This window comes from Coregonus clupeaformis, chromosome 30 (genome assembly GCF_020615455.1).
Source record: "Coregonus clupeaformis isolate EN_2021a chromosome 30, ASM2061545v1, whole genome shotgun sequence".
NCBI classification, from domain to species: Eukaryota; Metazoa; Chordata; class Actinopteri; order Salmoniformes; family Salmonidae; genus Coregonus; species Coregonus clupeaformis.
The window spans coordinates 50,449,439-50,461,491 of NC_059221.1; the positions used below are offsets into that span (position 1 = coordinate 50,449,439).

Genomic DNA, 12,053 nt, shown 5'->3' on the forward strand with positions numbered 1-12,053 from the left:
CCTAGCGCCCTCGTAGCGATTCTCTGTCTGTAGGACCGTAAACACTGCGAGCAGAACTCGGTAGACTGATAACCGTTACCTGAGGACGCTACTGAACCCCAGGGTCCCTCTCACCCCCCTGCCTGCCCAGGAAGCACATCATCTCGGCGTCTAGTCTCTCTGCACCCCGCTGCATCATGATCAATATCAACATCTGGACCGAACGATAGCGGAATTAGCTCCGGATCTGTTGCTCTAGTGGATTCTCCGCTTCCAGGCGCCTTAACGGGATTCTGCCTCCTTGCTTGTGTTGTGTCCTTGAGCTCGGCCTGTGCAGTGAGTCAGTGGTGTGAAGCCTATGTGTGTTTGCATATTAATACGTGTGTGTGTGTGTGTGTGTGTGTGTGTGTGTGCATATCTCTGTGTGTGTGTGTGTGTGTGTGTGTGCATATCTGTGTGTGTGTGTGTGTGTGTGTGTGTGTGTGTAAATATTTTAGTGTGTGTGTGTGTAAATATTTCAGTGTGTGTGTGTGTGTGTGTGTGTGCATCTAGACTATGTGTGACTGTGAAACAGTGATAGGTATGATGATGGAAGGAGAGAGTTCTGTGATGTCTTATTTACCCCTGTGATCTCGTTGTCTGGTAGGTGGGTGCTTCTGTCATATTGTGTTTGTGTGTGTGATCAGAGAGAGAGAGAGAGAGAGAGAGAGAGAGATGGACAGGCCAGTAACCTTGCAGAGAGATAGAGAGATGGACAGGCCAGTAACCTTGCAGAGAGATAGAGAGATGGACAGGCCAGTAACCTTGCAGAGAGAGAGATGGACATGCCAGTAACCTTGCAGAGAGAGAGATGGACATGCCAGTAACCTTGCAGAGAGAGAGATGGACAGGGCAGTAACCTTGCAGAGAGAGAGATGGAAGTGTCGCACAGTAGACTACATAACAGCTATACGTACACTGAGTGAACAAAACAAAAGGAACACCTTCTCTTTCCATGACATAGACTGACCAGGTGAAAGGTATGATCCCTTAGTGATGTCATCTGTTAAATACACTTTAATCAGTGTAGATGAAGGGGAGGAGACGGGTTAAAGAAGGATTTTAAAACCTTGAGAAAATTGAGACATGGATTGTGTATTTGTTCCATTCAGAGGGTGAATGTGCAAGACAAAATATTGATGTGCCTTTGAACGGAGTACGGTAGTAGGTGCCAGGTGCACCGCTTTGAGTATGTCAAGAATTGCAATGCTGCTGGGTTTTTCACGCTCAACCGTTTCCTGTGTATATCAAGAATGGTCCACCACCCAAAGGACATCTAGCCAACTTGACACAACTGTGGGAATCATTGGAGTCAACGTGGGTCAGAACTCCTGTGGAACGCTTTCCACCCCTTGTAGAGTCCATGCCCCGACGGATTGAGGCTGTTCTGAGGGCAAAAAGTGGTGCAACTCAATATAAGGAAGGTGTTCTTAATGTTTTGTGCACTCAGTGTATATCAGTAATATGTATCAGCTATATATTTATATACCACCTTTATGTGGATCAGTTATATGGACACTACCAGTCAAAAGGTTGGACACACCTACTCATTCCAGGGTTTTTCTTTATTTTTACTATTTTCTACGTTGTAGAATAATAGTGAAGACCTCAAAACTATGTAATAACACACATGGAATCATGTAGTAATCAAAAAAGTGTTAAACATATCAAAATATATTTTATATTCTAGATTCTTCAAAGTAGTCACCCTTTGCCTTGATGACAGCTTTGCACACTCTTGCCATTCTCTCAACCAGCTTCATTAGGTAGTCACCTGGAATGCTTTTCCAACAGTCTTGAAGGAGTTCCCACATATGCTGAGCACATATGTTGCTTTTCCTTCACTCTGCGGTCCAACTCATCCCAAACAATTTCAATTGAGTTGAGGTCGGGTGATTGTGGAGGCCAGGTCATCTGATGCAGCACTCCATCACTCTCCTTCTTGGTCAAATAGCCCTTACACAGCCTGGTGGTGTGTTGGGTCATTGTCCTGTTGAAAAACAACAGATAGTCCCACTAAGACCAAACCAGATGGGATGGCGTATCGCTGCAGAATACTGTGGTAGCCATGCTGGTTAAGTGTGCCTTGAATTCTAAATAAATCACAGACAGTGTCACCAGCAAAGCACCCCCACACCATCACACCTCCTCCTCCATGCTTCACGGTGGGAACCACACATGTGGAAATCCGTTCACCTACTCTGCATCTCACAAAGCCACGGCAGTTGGAACCAAAAATCTCAAATTTGGACTCATCAGACCAAAGGACAGATTTCCACTGGTCTAATGTCCATTGCTCGTGTTTCTTGGCCCAAGCAAGTCTCTTCTTCTTATTGGTGTCCTTTAGCAGTGGTTTCTTTGCAGCAATTCAACCATGAAGGCCTGATTCACGAAGTCTCCTCTGAACAGTTGATGTTGAGATGTTACTTGAACTCAGTGAAGCATTTATTTGGGCTGCAATCTGAGGTGCAGTTAATTGGCGATTTCTTAGGCTGGTAACTCTAATGAACTTATTCTCTGCAGCAGAGGTAACTCTGGGTCTTCCTTTCCTGTGGCTGTCCTCATGAGAGCCAGTTTCATCATAGCGCTTGATGGTTTTTGCGACTGAACTTGAAGAAACTTTCAAAGTTCTTGACATTTTCCAGATTGACTGATCTTCATGTCTTAAAGTAATGATGGACTGACGTTTCTCTTTGCTTATTTGAGCTGTTCTTGCCATAATATGGACTTGGTCTTTTACCAAATATGGCTATCTTCTGTATACCCCCCCTACCTTGTCACAACACAACTGATTGGCTCAAACACATTAAGAAGGAAATAAATTCCACAAATTAACTTTTAAGAAGGCACACCTATTCATTGAAATGCATTCCAGGTGACTACCTCATGAAGCTGGTTGAGAGAATGCCAAGAGTGTGCAAAGCTGTCATCAAGGCAAAGGGTGGCAACTTTGAAGAATCTCAAATATAAAATATATTTTGATTTGTTAACACTTTTTGGTTTACTACATAATTCCATATGTGTTCTTTCATAATTTTGATGTCTTCACTATTATTCTACAATATAGAAAATAGTAAAAATAAAGAAAAACCGTTGAATGAGTAGGTGTGTCCAAACGTTTAACTGGTACTGTATATCAGCTATATGTAGATCAGCTATATGTAGATCAGCTATATGTAGATCAGCTATATGTAGATCAGCTATATGTAGATCAGCTATATGTAGATCATCTACAGTGCATTCGGAAAGTATTCAGACCCCATCACTTTTTCCACATTTTGTTACGTTACAGCCTTATTTTAAAATGGATTAAAAAAACAATTTTCCTCATCAATCTACACACAATACCCCATAATGACGAAGTGAAAACAGGTTTTTCGACATTTTTGCAAATTTATTACAAATAAAAAACAGAAATACCTTATTTACATAAGTATTCAGACCCTTTGCTATGAGACTCGAAATTGAGCTCAGGTGCATCCTGTTTCCATTGATTCTTGAGCTGTCTGCCCGGCCAAACTGATCAATCGGGGGAGAAGGGCCTTGGTCAGGGAGGTGACCAAGAACCCGATGGTCACTCTGACAGAGCTCCAGAGTTCCTCTGTGGAGATGGGAGAACCTTCCAGAAGGACAGCCATCTCTGCAGCACTCCACCAATCAGGCCTTTATGGTAGAGTGGCCAGACGGAAGCCACTCCTCAGTAAAAGGCACATGACAGCCCATTTGGAGTTTGCCAAAAGGCACCTAAAGGACTCTCAGACCATGAGAAACAAGATTCTCTGGTCCGAAGAAACCAAGATTGAACTCTTTGGCCTGAATGCTGAGCGTCACGTCTGGAGGAAACCTGGCACCATCCCTACGGTGAACCTGGGGACCTTCAATGCTGCAGAATGTTTTTTTTTTATTTTTATACCCTTCCCCAGATCTGTGCCTCGACACAATCCTGTCTCGGAGCTCTACAGACAATTCCTTCGACCTCATGGTTTGGTTTTTGCTCTGACATGCACTGTCAACTGTGGGACCTTATATAGACAGGTGTGTGCCTTTCCAAATTTACCACAGGTGAACTCCAATCAAGTTGTAGAAACATCTCAAGGATGATCAATGGAAACAGGAAGCGCCTGAGCTCAATTTCGAGTCTCATAGCAAAGGGTCTGAATACTTATGTAAATAAGGTATTTCTGTTTTTATTTTTAGTAAATGTGCAAAAATGTCTAAAACCCTGTTTTTGCTTTGTCATTATGGGGTGTTGTGTGTAGATTGATGAGGAAATGGTTTTATTTAATCAATTTGATAATAAGGCTGTAACGTAACAAAATGTGGAAAAAGTGAAGGGTTCTGAATACTTTCCGAATGCACTGTATGTTGTAAATAAATGGTCAACATATCAATGGCTATAGACCACCAAACAGAAACATCCTGGGTAGGATTCAAAACACAGGACCCTTCCAGAAAAAAACGATCCTCTAGCTAGACCTCATCACCCTAACTAGCCTCTAGCCCCCAGAGATGTGTAGATCTGAGAGGATACAGTGAGCTAGTAATATGACCATACTACAGGTCAACCATACTGGGGAATCTACTGTTGTTCTGTCTTTGTTGCTCCACTGTTGTGGCTCTGAAATGTCGATTCACCTCCTGAATGAACAACCACCCACTACATGGAAAGGCGAAATGAGTAGGACATCTTGGCATTAAAAGTCCATTTTTATACATTGATACGCATATAGGCTACTGAAAAACTAAATAGGACAGGACCCAGCCAGGGAGGGAGAGAGGCCCAGATTCAGGACAAGGCAGGGGTGACCCTGTAGATGCCAGTATGAAAGTAGGCCTGCAGGAGTATAGGCCTCAGCCAGGACACAGAGAGGGAGACGTGGAGGAGACAGAGACAATGAGGGAGGAAAGAGAAACAAACCCAGAATGAGGTAGAAAGATGGAGAGAAAGTGGAATGGTTAAATGGAATAGAACGATGGAGAGAAAGTGGAATGGTTAAATGGAATAGAACGATGGAGAGAAAGTGGAATGGTTAAAAGGAATAGAACGATGAACTAGAACGAGTTCATGAACAAAATAAACTCTGTTTCTGAAGGTTGGATTGGCTCAGGCGACCAAAGTCCTCATTTCGATTGGCTGTTTCGTAAAACAATTGACACCAAGTTGCAGGTGTGTTGTCAGTTGTAGAGATGAGTTCTTATAACTCACTCTCTTTCTCTCTTTCCAGGTTCCAGTGATAACCCGTCTGCTGTATCATTAGTCCTTCTCTCTATCCCTCCATCCCTTCGTAAGGGAGAACTCTGGAGTCACCCCTCCTCATCCCTCAGAGTGAAGAAAAAGGGAGTCAGCTTTTTCTGAGATGGTCCCTGGTTAAAGCCCTGACCCCTGACCCCAACTGGTTTGCTGATGACGTCTGTGTCTAAGGGCTGTTGAAAGAAGAAGGGAGGGCCAGCGCTTGGTGACTGGCTGGTATAAAAAAGCAGAAACATTCGCTAGAGACTACGGAGAGAGAAGAGGACCAAACCACGCTGTCAGAATGTCTACCACCGCCACCATGGGAGAGATGGCTAACAGTGCTGTTGAGTTCTACCCTAAAGGCCGGAGCCGAGGAGGAGGAGGAGGAGGAGGAGGAGGAGGAGGAGGAGGAGGAGGAGGAGGAGGAGGAGGTGGAGGGGGGAAGGAAGAGGGTAACCATGCTGCAGAGGGAGATTTTGGGGTGACGGTGGAGGAGCTCAGGGATCTGATGGAGCTCCGGGGAGGGGAGGCCATCCAGAAGATACAGGAGGCGTACGGAGACTCAGAGGGCCTGGCCACTAGGCTGCTCACCAACACTATTGACGGTAAGGTGGTCTGTCTGGGTGCATGCTGTCATCACCTAGATTGTTAGTCTTGCCTAGTGAGGAAATCCAGGAAATGGTCCCAGGGTCTAGAAAAAGCGCCACTGCGTTTGTGTGTGTGTTGTTTGGCCTGTGGGATTGATCTCATGCCAGCTAACAGGATCAGATTATCAACCCTGAACAACATTACTGTAGCAAAACACCATGACACACACACACACACACACACACACACACACACACACACACACACACACACACACACACACACACACACACACTGTCAGTCAATTTCATTGATTTTAGTATTTTAGGCTGAGGCCTATTCTACCTGTCGAATCAGGTCCAATTACAAGCATATTTGTCCGGAGGCCAACAGTCCATCTCTGAATAGTAGTACAGCCGCCTATGGAATAGTCTGTGGAATATTAGGTAAATAGTCATTGAGGAATTCAGTGAGGTAGTCAGTGAGGTAGTCAATAGGGTAGTCAGTGAGGTAGTCAGTGGGGTAGTCAGTCGGGTAGTCAGTGAGGTAGTCAGTCGGGTAGTCATTAGGGTAGTCAGTGAGGTAGTCAGTGAGGTAGTCAGTGAGGTAGTCAGCAAGGTAGTCAGTGGGGTAGTCAGTGGTAAGTGAGGTAGTCAGCAAGGTAGTCAGTGAGGTAGTCAGTGAGGTAGTCAGTGAGGTAGTCAGTGAGGTAGTCAGTGAGGTAGTCAGTGAGGTAGTCAGTCGGGTAGTCAGTGGGGTAGTCAATGGGATAGTCAGTGAGGTAGTCAGTAAGGTAGTCAGACATCTGTCACCAATTGGATAGAAACCTAGCTAGAGTTGATAAAATAGTTAGTGAAATAGTCAGCGAGATAACCAGTGAAATAGCATTTTAGATTGTTTGGTAGAGGTAAACTTCAACAGATTGTTTTGACCAAACTTTTACCGCCTGGCCAACAGTTAGAAGAGTTGATATGCAGCACTAACACCTCTTTACCACAGCATCCAGGAACAGGAACCATCGGAACTGGAATACCATTACATGATTACACACAGACTCAATACTGCAGTATGACACCATTACAGAGATCTAAGAGACAGGGGGGAGGGAAGAAAAAGACAGGAGAGAGGAAGGAAGTAAAGGGAGGGAGGGAGGGAGAGAGATACTGGGAGAGGGAGGAGAGAGAGAGAGGGAGGGAGGGAGATACTGGGAGAGGGAGGAGAGAGAGAGAGAGAGAGAGAGAGAGAGGAGTGCTAGAACAGCTTGCCGCATTGTCAATGACATATCAAGGGGAGATTGAGCGAGAAAGGGAGAGACAGAAAGGGGGAGTGCAGTGGAGGGAGGAAGGTAGAAAGAGGGTGAGGCAGTGGAGGGGTGAAGGAAGGTAGAAAGAGGGTGAGGCAGTGGAGGGGTGAAGGAAGGTAGAAAGAGGGTGAGGCAGTGGAGGGAGGAAGGAAGGTAGATAGAGGGTGAGGCAGTGGAGGGAGAGAGGAAGGTAGAAAGAGGGTGAGGCAGTGGAAGGAGGAAGGTAGAAAGAGGGTGAGGCAGTGGAGGGAGGAAGGTAGAAAGAGGGTGAGGCAGTGGAGGGAGGAAGGTCGAAAGAGGGTGAGGCAGTGGAGGGAGGAAGGTAGAAAGAGGGTGAGGCAGTGGAGGGAGGAAGGTAGAAAGAGGGTGAGGCAGTGGAGGGAGGGAGGTAGAAAGAGGGTGAGGCAGTGGAGGGAGGAAGGAAGGTAGAAAGAGGGTGAGGCAGTGGAGGGTGGAAGGTAGAAAGAGGGTGAGGCAGTGGAGGGAGGGAGGAAGGTAGAAAGAGGGTGAGGCAGTGGAGGGTGGAAGGTAGAAAGAGGGTGAGGCAGTGGAGGGAGGAAGGTAGAAAGAGGGTGAGGCAGTGGAGGGGGGAAGGTAGAAAGAGGGTGAGGCAGTGGAGGGAGGGAGGGAGGAAGGTAGAAAGAGGGTGAGGCAGTGGAGGGAGGGAGGGAGGAAGGTAGAAAGAGGGTGAGGCAGTGGAGGGAGGGAGGGAGGAAGGTAGAAAGAGGGTGAGGCAGTGGAGGGAGGAAGGTAGAAAGAGGGTGAGGCAGTGGAGGGAGGAAGGTAGAAAGAGGGTGAGGCAGTGGAGGGGGGAAGGTAGAAAGAGGGTGAGGCAGTGGAGGGAGGGAGGGAGGAAGGTAGAAAGAGGGTGAGGCAGTGGAGGGAGGGAGGGAGGAAGGTAGAAAGAGGGTGAGGCAGTGGAGGGAGGGAGGATGGTAGAAAGAGGGTGACACAGTGGAGGGTGGAAGGTAGAAAGAGGGTGAGGCAGTGGAGGGAGGGAGGGAGGAAGGTAGAAAGAGGGTGAGGCAGTGGAGGGAGGAAGGAAGGTAGAAAGAGGGTGAGGCAGTTGAGGGAGGAAGGTAGAAAGAGGGTGAGGCAGTGGAGGGAGGGAGGGAGGAAGGTAGAAAGAGGGTGAGGGAGGGAGGAAGGTAGAAAGAGGGTGAGGCAGTGGAGGGAGGAAGGTAGAAAGAGGGTGAGGCAGTGGAGGGAGGAAGGAAGGTAGAAAGAGGGTGTGTGAGGAAGATAATATTTGACCTTAGTGATTTTGGTAGTTTTCATCTTACATCCAGAGATGGGATATGGTAAAAGATACGTACAGTGCATTCATAAAGTATTCAGACCCCTTGACTTTTTCCACATTTTGTTACATTACAGCCTTATTCTAAAATTGATTAAATCGTTTTTTTCCCCTCATCAGTCTACACACAATACCCTATAATGACAAAGAAAAAACTGTTTTTTAGAAATTTTTACGAATGTGTTAAAAATGAAAAAATGAAATAGTACATTTACATAAATATTCAGACCCTTTACTCAGAACTTTGTTGAAGCACCTTTGGCAGCGATTACAGCCTCAAGTCTTCTAGGGTATGACGTTACAAGCTTGGCACACCTGTATTTAGGGAGTTTCTCCCATTCTTCTCTGCAGATCCTCTCAAGCTCTGTCAGGTTGGATGGGGAGCATCACTGCACAGTTATTTTAAGGTCTCTCCAGAGATCGGGATGAAGTCTGGGCTCTGGCTGGGCCACTCAAGGACATTCAGAGACTTGTTCCGAAGCCACTCCTGCGTTATCTTGGCTGTGTGCTTAGGGTCGTTGTCCTGTTGGAAGGTGAACCTTCGCCCCAGTCTGAGGTCCTGAGTGCTCTGGAGCAGGTTTTCATCAAGGATCTCTCTGTACTTTGCTCCGTTCATCTTTGTCCCGATCCTGACTAGTCTCCCAGTCCTCGCTGCTGAAAAACATCACAGCATGATGCTGCCACCACCATGCTTCACCGTAGGGATGGTTCCAGGTTAACTCCAGACATGACGTTTGGCATTCAGGCCAAAGAGTTCAATCTTGGTTTCATCAAACCAGAAAATCTTGTTTCTCATGGTCTGAGAGTCCTTTAGGTGCCTTTTGGCAAACTCCAAGCGAGATGTCATGTGCCTTTTACTGAGGAATGGCTTCCGTCTGGTCACTCTACCATAAAGGCCTGATTGGTGGAGTTCTGCAGAGATGGTTGTCCTTCTGGAAGGTTCTCCCATCTCCACAGAGGAACTCTGGAGCTCTGTCAGAGTGACCATTGGGTTCTTGGTCACCTCCCTGACCAAGGCCCTTCTCCCCGATTGCTCAGTTTGGCCAGGCGGCCAGCTCTAGGAAGAGTCTTGGTGGTTTCAAACTTCTTCCATTTAAGAATGATGGAGGCCACTGTGTTCTTGGGCACCTTCAATGCTGTAGACATTTTTTGGTACCCTTCCCCAGATCTGTGCCTCGAAACAATCCTGTCTCGGAGCTCTACGGACAATTCCTTCAACCTCATGGCTTGGTTTTTGCTCTGACATGCACTGTCAACTGTGGGACCTTATTTAGACAGGTGTGTGCCTTTCCAAATCATGTCCAATCAATTGAATTTACCACAGGTGGACTCCAATCAAGTTGTAGAAACATCTCAAGGATGATCAATGGAAACAGGATGCACCTGAGCTCAATTTCGAGTCTCATTGCAAAGGGTCTGAATACTTATGCAAATAAGGTATTTCAGATTTATATTTTTAATACATTTGCAAAAATGTCTAAAGACCTGTTTTGACTTTGGCATTATGGGCTATTGTGTGTAGACTGATGAGGAAAAATATGAATTTAATCAATTTTAGAATAAGTCTGTAACTTAACTAAATGTGGAAAAAGGGAAGGGGTCTGAATACTTTCCTAATGCACTGGATGTTACATGTTGAAATACGTATTTTAATTACTTCTGAGTATTTTGTATGTTGCATTACACTGGGCTGAACTACCCTCCAATGTATTTTGTAACAAGATACTTTCGAAAGCTGTAATTTCTAGTTTAAAATACAAAAATACATTTCTATACCATTCCTTTATAGCGGTTCACAATTTTGTGGCCCCCTTTCACCCTACATTGGTATCAGAAGTCTGATGGCACTATGGTGTGATAAGAGTGTCTGCTAAATGAACTCAATGTTAATGTATATATAAAAATTAACAATTGCAAAGCATGCTGGGTATTACTCTAATGAGCTCCGCCTGAAACAAGGTCAATGACAATACCCAGTGTGCTTTGCAGTTGGTCATTTTCACATACACATTTACATTTTGGTCATTTAGCAGACACTCTTATCCAGAGTGACAGTGCATTCAACTAAGGTAGATAAACAACAACGTATCATAGTCATGGGACCCTTTAGTTTATGGATTCACAAAGATCAAGAGGCGGACATGTTTTTCTTCTTCTTCCCAAAAACCAATGATTTTGAAAATGCAATCATGGATGTGAAATAGCTTTGCTTTTCTGTTTTTTTTGTTTTGTAGATGCATAAAAAAAAGTTTGAATCTTTTGAGTTTTAGTTTATTTGGAAGCCGATGATTAATAAAGAACCATTTATTTAAAATATTCCATCACACTATGTTCACCATTGCTTTGTAATTTGTTTATATATTAAATTCCTCTGTCTGTTCTCCTCTACCCCTGTCCTGTCTGTTTTCCTCTACCCCTGTCCTGTCTGTTCTCCTCTACCCCTGTCCTGTCTGTTCTCCTCTACCCCTGTCCTGTCTGTTCTCCTCTGCCCCTGTCCTGTCTGTTCTCCTCTACCCCTGTCCTGTCTGTTCTCCTCTACCCCTGTCCTTTCTGTTCTCCTCTACCCCTGTCCTGTCTGTTCTCTTTGCCCCTGTCCTTTCTGTTCTCCTCTGCCCCTGTCCGTTCTGTTCTCCTCTACCCCTGTCCTGTCTGTTCTCCTCTACCCCTGTCCTGTCTGTTCTCCTCTACCCCTGTCCTGTCTGTTCTCCTCTACCCCTGTCCTGTCTGTTCTCCTCTACCCCTGTCCTTTCTGTTCTCTTTGCCCCTGTCCTTTCTGTTCTCCTCTACCCCTGTCCTGTCTGTTCTCCTCTACCCCTGTCCTGTCTGTTCTCCTCTGCCCCTGTCCTGTCTGTTCTCCTCTTCCTCTGTCCTGTCTGTTCTCCTCTGCCCCTGTCCTGTCTGTTCTCCTCTACCCCTGTCCTGTCTGATCTCCTCTACCCCTGTCCTTTCTGTTCTCCTTTCCCCTGTCCTGTCTGTTCTCCTCTGCCCCTGTCCTGTCTGTTCTCCTCTACCCCTGTCCTGTCTGTTCTCCTCTACCCCTGTCCTGTCTGATCTCCTCTACCCCTGTCCTGTCTGTTCTCCTCTACCCCTGTCCTGTCTGTTCTCCTCTACCCCTGTCCTTTCTGTTCTCTTTGCCCCTGTCCTGTCTGTTCTCCTCTGCCCCTGTCCTGTCTGTTCTCCTCTGCCCCTGTCCGTTCTGTTCTCCTCTACCCCTGTCCTTTCTGTTCTCCTCTACCCCTGTCCTGTCTGTTCTCCTCTACCCCTGTCCGTTCTGTTCTCCTCTACCCCTGTCCTGTCTGTTCTCCTCTACCCCTGTCCTGTCTGTTCTCCTCTACCCCTGTCCTGTCTGTTCTCTTTGCCCCTGTCCTTTCTGTTCTCCTCTACCCCTGTCCTTTCTGTTCTCCTCTACCCCTGTCCTTTCTGTTCTCCTTGCCCCTGTCCTGTCTGTTCTCCTCTACCCCTGTCCTGTCTGTTCTCTTTGCCCCTGTCCTTTCTGTTCTCTTTGCCCCTGTCCTTTCTGTTCTCCTCTACCCCTGTCCTGTCTGTTCTCCTCTGCCCCTGTCCTGTCTGTTCTCATCTACCCCTGTTCTGTCTGTTCTCCTCTACCCCTGTCC

General features: G+C 46.3%; 1 pseudogene; it reads left to right on the top strand.

Annotated features, from left to right (window-relative positions):
* Positions 1-5,672: 5,672 nt before the first annotated feature.
* LOC121546639 overlaps positions 5,673-12,053 on the top strand; it is a 190,722-nt pseudogene continuing 184,341 nt past the window's right edge.